General features: G+C 52.7%; 1 pseudogene; it reads right to left on the bottom strand.

Moving 5' to 3' along the window:
- Positions 1-1,646: 1,646 nt before the first annotated feature.
- LOC125506471 lies at positions 1,647-2,341 on the bottom strand (annotated as a pseudogene).
- Positions 2,342-10,081: the final 7,740 nt, after the last annotated feature.

Here is a 10,081-nt window from a genome sequence, read left to right as displayed (position 1 = left end):
CTCGTTCTGCCACGGCAATGCGTAGCCAGCTTTCCGTACAAGTTATCCGTAAGTTATCATTTTCGATAGTGGATCGGTGGTCGGCGCCAACCCTCGGTGTTGGGGGCCGTGTGCAGCCTCAATCCTCGGCGTCGGGGGCGGAGGGGTTCGGCGGTGGCTGCGCGACACCGGGCCTCGCTGTTAGCGGCGAGAAGGGGCGGGCTCCCGCGGCTGTGGAGGCGGCGACCTGCGGCGGCTTCCCGTGGCTCCGGCGCGCGCGAGGCGGCGATGAAGGGCGCGACTGGGGAGGAGGCGAACGGTGCGGGAGGAGGTCGTGCCGAGGAGAAAGAGGATGTCATGCGGGCGGTTTTCTTCTTTTTTTTTACTGCGGGGCAGATTAGATCGATCGATTGCACTGTCTTAATGCGTGGTTTGTAGCGTTAAACACAGAAGGATTAAGAGCCATTAGATTTTGATGATGGATGGATGTGATTGTTTGGATCTGTCCTTCTCTTTCTTTTATAGTGGTAGTAGATGAATTGTTGACGTGCATTCATGAGAGTATACCAATATTATTTTGTAGCTAATGAATGCCCAGCCTAAGTCATGATGGCCATATAAAACTGCAATCCCACACATCATCTAAAACCAGCCGCGTGCTCAGCTCAACTCAGGCTCACTTTCGGCCCACTTCATCTAGCATTTTGAATTGCACAAACCCGTTTGACCGATACACAAGAAGGAAAATGCGCTATGCGACATAATAGAACACTCTCCTGCCTAAGAACACACCAAGCCATACGCAGCTTCCACTTCTTTTGCAATGACTTCCATGCAAAGAAAATGCAACTCTAAACATTTTAACTATGCTTCGAGACGTTTCTGGTCCGTAACTGCATGTAAGGATGAGATGAACTGCCTAGCCCATACAAAGATCGCTGCTGCATGGTCTCGCATTACATCTCCCTTGCCATGTATCTGCATGTTGTTGGCGATAAAGCTCTCGTCAATAATAAATTAATTCATCGTTGATCCAATTTATTTCTTTTTCTCTTCCTATGATCCATATAAATCATAGAGTTGACTTTGATCTAGGTGCATGTACTCCCTGCCTCCCATAATGTAGCGCGTATAGATTTTTTGAGAAGTCAAAGATTGCAAACTTTGATCATGTTTAGAGAGAAAACTATTTGTAGCTACCATATCAAATATCTAAAATATGAAACTACTCTTATGATGAATCTAATGATATTTGTTTGGCATTCCAGATGTAAATGTTTTTCTCCAAAGAGAGAGATCAAAATTTGTGAGGTTTGACTTGTCAAAAAGTTGTATGCCTCTTTGATCTTAAACTTAAGAATGCTGGTTTTATAGTATGGAATGGAGGGAGTATATGTTTTAGTAGTTTTTTTTTCGAAACGGAGGCAAAAGATTTGCCTCATCGATTAATTAAGCAGAAGAGAGTTGCCCGGTTAATTACTGGAAAACCGGGCGAAAACCTATACAAACCTACCACATGAGGACTACTCACAGAACAAGCAACCCCATTTCGAAAACATGGTCGGGCTGATCATGTTTTAGTAGTGGACTATGAAGAGGCAGAATATATATAACACACAGCTCGAGTTAACACAACTTCAACATATTTCAGAGCATATAACCGGTACGGTATTTCACATCATGATACAAACCCCCGATTGCGAGGCCTATTTATTTGGACACCACAACAACATGACACACTTTCACACACTACACGAAGTGACCACTGCATGCATGCATAACGCGAATGCATGACACGAAACTTAGGCATGCACGAGACATATAGATGAACTGATAAACAAACTGGAGTAGCATATAGGAATAGGAAGGTGCAATGCATGGCATGTGTACGCAGCATGCCATGCTTGGACGAGTATACGTCGATCGATCAGAGCGGGCAGGTGAAGCCGGGCGGGCAGGTCTTGTGGCACTGGTTGAGCAGGTGCACTAGGTCGATGGGGACGTTGAGGTTGATGACGCCGTGGACCTTGGCCCTGATGGCGGTGCAGAGGCACACCGCGGCGTCCAGGTCGGCCAGACCGGCCAGCAGCGGGCAGCACGTCTCGCTGTGCGGCACACCGAGCCCAAGCTTTAGCAGGTTCAGCACCTTGGCGCACACGCCCAGCTTCAGCGTGTCGATCGGACACGAGCCGTTGGTCGTCGACGTGGCGGCGGGGTCGGGCAGTGGGGTCCGCAGCCACCGTGCACAGCGGCGACCATCAGGTTCAGGCCGAGGAGCAGGAGGAAGAGCTTGGTCGATGGCGCCATTGCGAAATCTTTGATCGAGAGGAAGCAATGCTTACTATAGGTAGCAAGTAGCAAGGATTTGTAGGTGCTGTGAGTTTGAGCTCTGTGGGGGGTGGTATTTATAGCCCGGTCGCACGTACATGTTGATCCCATGATTGATCGTTCAAGTTTAATTCTACAGCTTAACTTAAACTACATAAAATCCATCTACGTACGTGTAGCCTTACGCTTATGGATGCTCTGAATCTCTATGCGCTACGCTAGCCAACAAAATGATTAGAGCGAGATATACGCCCGGCGAGTTTCAATACTTGATGGGCATCCATTTTTCAAACAAGCTCCGCACACAGAATAGCGGGATACTCGTGGCTGGAATGCGTTGAAGATATGCTGTGTGATGACTTTCATGCCATGGCCATGTATGTTGTGTGGTTGCTTAGTTCGTTGGGTACCATGCATGGACACGTATAGCAGATGCATATTATTTGGAGAGCAGGAGAAGTCAACTATAGATGTTCCTTAGCTAGCTTTGGCTTATACATGCATGGTCGTTGCTGTGGACACGTATCCAGGCACTGGTTTCTATAGAAAAATATTCAACATGTATTTGAAATTTTGAATAAATGTTCATCATTTATGTGAAAAAATTTCAACGTGTATCTAAAAAAAAGATCATCGTGTATATAGAAAGAGTTCAGTGTGTAGTAAAAAAAGCAGACATGTATTTCAAAAACTGCAAAACCTTTTTGAATTAACCTCTAACTAACACAATTATTGGGCCAGTCCACCATGTCGATCTCCTCCAATATAGGCGAGCACAAGTTATGTCTCAGAATAAGCTGTTTTTAGCATTTGCCATAGGAGAGGCCCAGGACCAGATGGACCGTGTGGCCTAACATTTAGGCGTCATTTCCTAGCCCAGTGGAATGTACGGAAAGGCCGAGACCTAGTGCCCCAGCTGGCACTAGTGCCATACGACTGATGCATTTCCCGTAAAAAAAACTTATCAACCAAGTTCTCGTTGAGAACCAACCTCTGATTGAGATGGTTAGGTGGACAGTGGTATTCTCAACCCATCAGGGTTCAAATCCTGGTGCTCGCATTTATCTTGAATTTATTTGACTTCGTAAAATCTCAAGATGATATGCCGGCTCAGTCTCTCGGGTGCTCATAGGGGTAGGGTGTGTGTGTGTGCGTTCATAGAGGTGAGTGTATGCGGGTTTATATGAGCGCTTGCGTCTGTACTGTGTTCAAAGAAAAAACCAAGTTCTCGTTGAGGTAATACTTGTCCTTGTGTAGTCGTGCCACAAGATTATCCAGATTCTGAATTAATCCCCAAGCTTGCTTGGCTAGAAGAGCCTAATTCAAAGTTCTCATGTCTCTAAAACCCATGCCTCGCATATTTTTCGGAATGATCTTCTTGTTCGAAGCAAGCTAGGCCATCTTTCGTTTACCCTTCTCCATTCACCACATGTAGGATCTTTGCCCGCACATAATCTTTCAAATAATGGAGACCGCCGCATCACGTTGATGTCATTGTTGACTTGTGATATCCTGTCATGTCAAAGAAAGAGTGCCAAATCCTGTGGTCTTTGAATGCATATGCCTCAATAATGATGGTAGGAATTTTGCGATGGCCCTAGTATTTTGTTTGTCCAGTATATGTGCAGTTCTTCAATTTTTAGTGCATGCAATCTTGGGATCCGAACATACCTAGGAACTCTCTTGATTCTCCAAGTGCCATGAGCCTAGTTGTGTCTTTGGCATTTGGTTCTCTCAAGTTCTCAGGTTCAATCAGCTTGACCGCTGTAGTAGAAAATCTAACCATTGCCTTTAGGCACGTGCTCTCAGATATCTAGAGCTATTCATCCCATGAATTTGCGGTTGTGCCTACACAATTATCCTGATAGAAGCCATGCACTCGGAGAGACCAGAGAACTCTATCTTCATCAAATTGAAGTAATCACCATAAGACCTAACCCCTTGCATGATACACAAGAACAATGGTCTCTGCATCCAATGAACGCCGAGAAAAGAATTGAACAGCGCATTAGGGGCAAAGTAGTCCTCGTAGAGATCCACATATGCCCATGTGCCCAACATCAATTCTGTTGGACTAATATGTCAGGTATCATGACATATCTCCTAATTTCCTAAATTGACGAGTATCGATATTTTTGTGATTTTCATGTTATGGTTAGGATTTTTAAATATGTCTATATATTAACATGCAATGGAAAAGCCAAGTGTGGCAAATATTCCTAAAGTCTTTCATGGTATCCGCCCTTCTCCAACCCTAGCACCGCGGGCCTCAACCCTTGCGCCGATGGACCCCATCTCCCTCTCCTCCCATGGTGCCCCCCCGAGACCCCTCCTCGTCCCAACACTGCTCTTTGGGCGCAGGCCACCACCATCCAGAGCATCCGCTCCCTCATCCCCGTCGTCCTCGATTTCAAGAGCACCGTCTTCCCCAAGTGGAGGAACTTCTTCACCATCGCCGTCACCACCTACGCCGTCGAGGACAATCTCACCACCGAGATGCACTCCACCGACCCCACATGGCTCCGCCTCGATGTCATGGTGCTTCGCTGGCTCTATGGCTCAGATGGCCATGGACATCGTTGACCTCATCATGTCTACCGACCCTACCACCGCCACAGCGTACAAGGTCTGGACCTCCGTCCTCGAGCTCTTCAACGACAACAAGAAGATCCGCGAGATTTATCTCGCCGAGGAGTTCCATGGCATCAAGCAGGAGGATCGGTCCATTGCCGATTACCTTCACCTGCAAAAGACGGACGCGGACGCCCTTGCCGAGGTCGGCGCGCCCGTCTCCGACGTGGAACTCGTCACCAACATCATCAAGGGCATTCACGAGCGCTCCGACAGCATCGCCGACATCACTCCACTCCTCACGCTGTTCCCATCCTTCCTCACCTTCCGCAACATGTTGCTCCTCTAGGAGACGAAGGTGTCTCAGCGCTCCAACAGCACCTCGGCCTCCGCCTTGTACACCGCCAGGGGCCCATCCCCGCTCCTCCCAATGGTGGTGGCTCGTCCTCCGGCAGCGGCGCTCCTCCAGGTGCTGGCGGCGGTGGTCAGCCGTGGCGGCCTCCTACCTCCTCCCACAACCCCCACGTCACCGGCTACGGCAAGGGGAAAGGCAAGAACAAGGGCTAGAAGGCCGCCGGTGGTGCTCCTCCCATGCCGATGCCGTTCAACCCTTGGACTGGCACCATCTAGATGTGGCCCATGCAGTCCCGCTCCAACAACACCGGCAGCATCCTTGGACGAGGTCCAAGATATCGCGCCCACGCCTACATGCCCGCCCCTCTGGCTGCTCTTGGTGTGCCCTACGACAGCTATGGTACAACCCCGTACGGTGCCGCTCCCTACGGCGCTGTCCTACCCTACGCTGCACCAATGACCCCGACACCAACATGGGACACCGCTGCTCTCGCTCAACACTTCACCAACATGATGCTACAGCAGCCCGCCTTTGAGTGTGTCATGGGTAGCGGCATGACCGCCCACCTCTCCTCCGATGCCGATATCCTATCCTCTCTCTCTCCCTCCCCCATCCTATATATCGTCACGTTGTTGTCGGCGATGGTCCAGCCATCCCCGTCACCACATCTGGCCATTCTTCACTTCCTTCTCGCTTCCCTAACAGACCACTTGATTTACGCCATGTCTTGGTCACACCCCGTATCATGAAAAATCTTATTTCTGTTGGTCAATTCACTACTGATAATCATTGCATCGTCGCTTTTGACCCCTTTGGTTTCTCTGTGAAGGACCTTCATTCCCGGTGAGAGATTCTTTGGTGCAATAGTACGGGGGAGCTTTACACGTTCGCATGTCCTTCACCACCTCGCGCCCTCGCCACGCTCGCCGCCCCTCACGACGTTTGGCACCATCGCCTTGGTCATCCAGGACATGATGCTTACCATCGCCTCTCACAGCATATCTACTAGAGATTAGGCCTATAACGACCAGCAATTAAAATATGCGGTTGTTGTTGGTACCATGTGCCAAACACACGTCTAACTTAGCCCCGCGAAACCTCCTAACGAGGATCGCTAATTTTTAGTTGCTCGTGCTTGTTGTTGCCTTGTTGGTTAAATATCTCTCTTCGGGTTAGGCAGTAATTAGCGTCCCACTCCCCTCGATTATGCACCGCCACCGCAGCTAAGGAGATGGCTGCAGATCCGGAAGGAGCAGTGCCCTACACGGGCTGGGCTATGCCCAGATCGAGCTCCACGAGCAGCCCCGCCCCCTCTATCACGCGGCCGATGGGGGATCCACGGCTCGCGGCCGGATCTGGAGCGCCTCCTGTATAGGGCAGACTCGCCACCAATGGCATCTCCACCCATTGGTGATGAGCGACCGAGCCAAGGAGCAGAGTCAGGCGGGGGAGGGCCGGTGGACTTCGGGAGCAGGGGAGGGCGGGAGGCGGCACAGCCGACAGTGGTGTTCTGTTCGGGGATGCTTCGATCTGGTGATGATGGAGCACGGGCACTGAAGACATCGCCTCAGCCCGCCACCGCGGCCGGCGAGCCGCCGGGGAGACGCCACGGGTAGACTTCTCTCGCAGCTGAGCAGCAACACCTTCCTTCATCGTTCTATGATACATGCATCTTCGAGAAATCATGAATCTTGTTTCCCTCTGGCAGGCACGCCAAGGGGAATCCTCGAGGAGCAAGGCTTTCCTGCAAGTCCTCACGTACTGATCCTCGAGCTGATCTCTCCTGTTTAATCAGCTCACACAAAAATCTGATATTACCCCCATCTACTCATCAGCTAGAAAAACCCGTAAAGTGGAGGCCGCTCCAAATGAGCCCATCTTGGTACGTATTATTCCTTACAGTTAATTACTCCACACATTACCTGTCACAGCAAAACAAAGTGTACAAATATCTTCATTCCACACAAAATTTGTGTATATGCAGAGGTTTGATATCCTTACGAGCCATAGTCACTACCGGAAACGGTCCTACCCCGACGGCCAAACCTATGCCTACGGCTGCCGTCGACGTAGTTTGAGATATGCCGACAGCCCATTCCTGGCCGTCGGCCTACCCTGGCTGTTGGGTTACATGGAGCTATGCCGACGGCAGCCATCGGCACAGAACGGCCGTTGCTGTAGATTCAGACATGCCGACAGCAGCCGTCGGCATAAACCAGCCGTCGGCATACCTGTGGGCCCGGCGACCCCGCCCGTGACTGGCGGCTAACGCCATCAACCCTATGCCGACGGTCGGGACGGGCGGCCGTCGGCATATCTCCGCATGCCACGTCACCGATCCGCGGCGTAGGTATGCCGACGGCAGCCGTCGGCATAGGTGCCACGTCACCGATCCGCGGCACGGCGCCTCCCAAAACCCTGCCGTTTCTATGCCGACGGCATAGCTATATATATTTTTACATGCGTTTTTTCATATGTTTTTATGCTTTTTACATATGTTTTTATGCTTTTTTAATATGTTTTATGCTTTTTTATGTATTATATGAATATATATGTAGTTTGTAATTTTTTCCATAGATTATGAATATATATAGTTTGTATTTTTTCGAGCACATTAATACTGTGTCGTCATGTTCTTTTGAATATAGGTCCTTATATTTTATTAAAATCAAAAACAGCTATGCGACAGAAGTTTAGTGGCGGTTGCAAACGCCCGGCACCCGTCTCCGGAGTGTGACCCCCTGATGTCCGCGGTGTGCCCCCCTCACGGACGGCGCCGCCGCCAGCATCTGGAGGGCGGAAAGAGCCGCATCGGGTCTATACGGAGGGGACGTTGCTCCCAAGTGTTTCTATGGGATGACCTACCACAACCGGGTGGTGTTGTGGCATGTTAGAAGAGGCGGCACGCATCCGGGCCTAACGGACGGTGCCGCCGCCGGCACCTGGAGGGGGGAAACGGACGCATCGGGTCTACACGGAGGGGATGTAGCTGTCGGTGGCACGGATGTTGCTCCCAGGTGTCCCTCTGAGGTGACCTGACACAACCGGGTGGAGAGGTCCACTGTTCAAAGCCTGTCCGTGGAAAGTCAAAGGGCTAGATCTCGTGGTCAACCGCTCTAGGTTAGGCGGGACGGGGGCCCTGGGGGTAGCAATGCCACCGGAGCGTCGCACCGGCCCCTCATACATGCGGGGTGGTGTGGTGGCATGTCCGAAGAGGCGGCACGCGTCTCCGGGGTTTGGCCCCCCTCACGGACGGCGCCACCGCCGGCACCTGGAGGGGGGAAACGACGCGTCGGGTCTACACGGAGGGGATCTTGCTGTGGGTCTGGCCCGGATGTTGCTCCAAAGTGTTCCTATGGGCTGACCTAACACAACCGGGTGGAGAGGTCCACTGGTCAAATCCCGTCCGTGCAAAGTCAAAGGGCTAGATCCCGTGGTCAAACGCTACAGGGTTAGGCGGGACGGGGGCCCTGGGGGGTAGCAATGCCACCGGAGCGTCGCACCGGGCCCTCATACTGCGGGTGGTGTGGTGGCATGTCCGAAGAGGCGGCACGCGTCTCCGGGGTGTGGCCCCCCCTCACGGACGGCGATGACACGGTAGTAGACGTTCTGCGGTAACGATGCGGCGTGAATATTATTAAATACTCGGAGCGCGATAAAATCATGAGTTTTTCACACGACGTGGGCACATGTGCTATAGGAACGATGGTAATTTTTCATAATTTTTCGTGATGGAGAAGTATCTGAACATTCCCTCTACGCGGATTGCTCCTTCGCGCGTCTACGAGTGGGCCGGCGGCCTCCGGGGGCTAGCATGCCGCCAAATCTTGCGTAGGCGGCCTCTCACAAGTCTGGAAGTGTTGTGGCGGTTGCAAACGCCTGACACGTGTCCGGGGTGTGCCCCCCACGGACGGCGCCGCCGGCACCTGGAGGGGGAAACGGACGCGTCGGGTCTACACGGAGGGATGGAGCTGTGGGTCTGGCCCGGATGTTGCTCCAAAGGTGTTCCTATGGGCTGACCTGTAACACAACCGGGTGGAGAGGTCCACTGGTCAAAACCCGTCGGAAAGTCAAAGGGCTAGATCTCGTGGTCAACCGCTCCAGGGTTAGGCGGGACGGGGGCCCTGGGGGGTAGCAATGCCACCGGAGCGTCGCACCGGGCCCTCATACATGCGGGGTGGTGTTGTGGCATGTCCGAAGAGGCGGCACGCGTCTCCGGGGCTGTGGCCCCCCTCACGATGGCGCCGCCGCCGGCACCTGGAGGGGGGAAACGGACGCGTCGGGTCTACACGGAGGGGATGTAGCTGTGGGTTTGGCCCGGATGTTGCTCCCAGGTGTCCCTCTGGGCGTTGACACAACCGGTGGAGAGGTCCACTGGTTCAAAGCCCGTCCACGGAAGTCAAGAGTGCTAGATCTCGTGGTCAACCGCTCCAGGGTTAGGTGGGACGGGGGCCCTGGGAGGGTAGCAATGCCACCGGAGCGTCGCACCGGCCCCTCATACATGCGGGGTGGTGTTGTGGCATGTCGAGAGGCGACGCACGCGTCTCCGGGACATGGCCCCCCTCACGGACGGCGCGCTGCCGGCACCTGGAGGGGGAAATGGACGCGTCGGGTCTACACGGAGGGGATGTAGCTGTGGGTTTGGCCCGGATGTTGCTCCCAGGTGTCCCTTTGTGCTGACCTGACACAACCGCGTGGAGAGGTCCACTGTTCAAAGCCCGTCCGTGGGAAGTCAAAGGGCTAGATATCGTGGTCAACCGCTCCAGGGTTAGGCGGGACGGGGGCCCTGGGGGGTAGCAATGCCACCGGAGCGTCGCACCGGCCCCTCATACATGCGGGGTGGTGCGG

The sequence above is a fragment of the Triticum urartu genome, chromosome 5, assembly GCF_003073215.2.
Source record: "Triticum urartu cultivar G1812 chromosome 5, Tu2.1, whole genome shotgun sequence".
Taxonomy (NCBI): Eukaryota; Viridiplantae; Streptophyta; class Magnoliopsida; order Poales; family Poaceae; genus Triticum; species Triticum urartu.
Note: the sequence above shows the minus strand (reverse complement) of the source record. Positions and strands in the feature narration are given on the sequence as shown.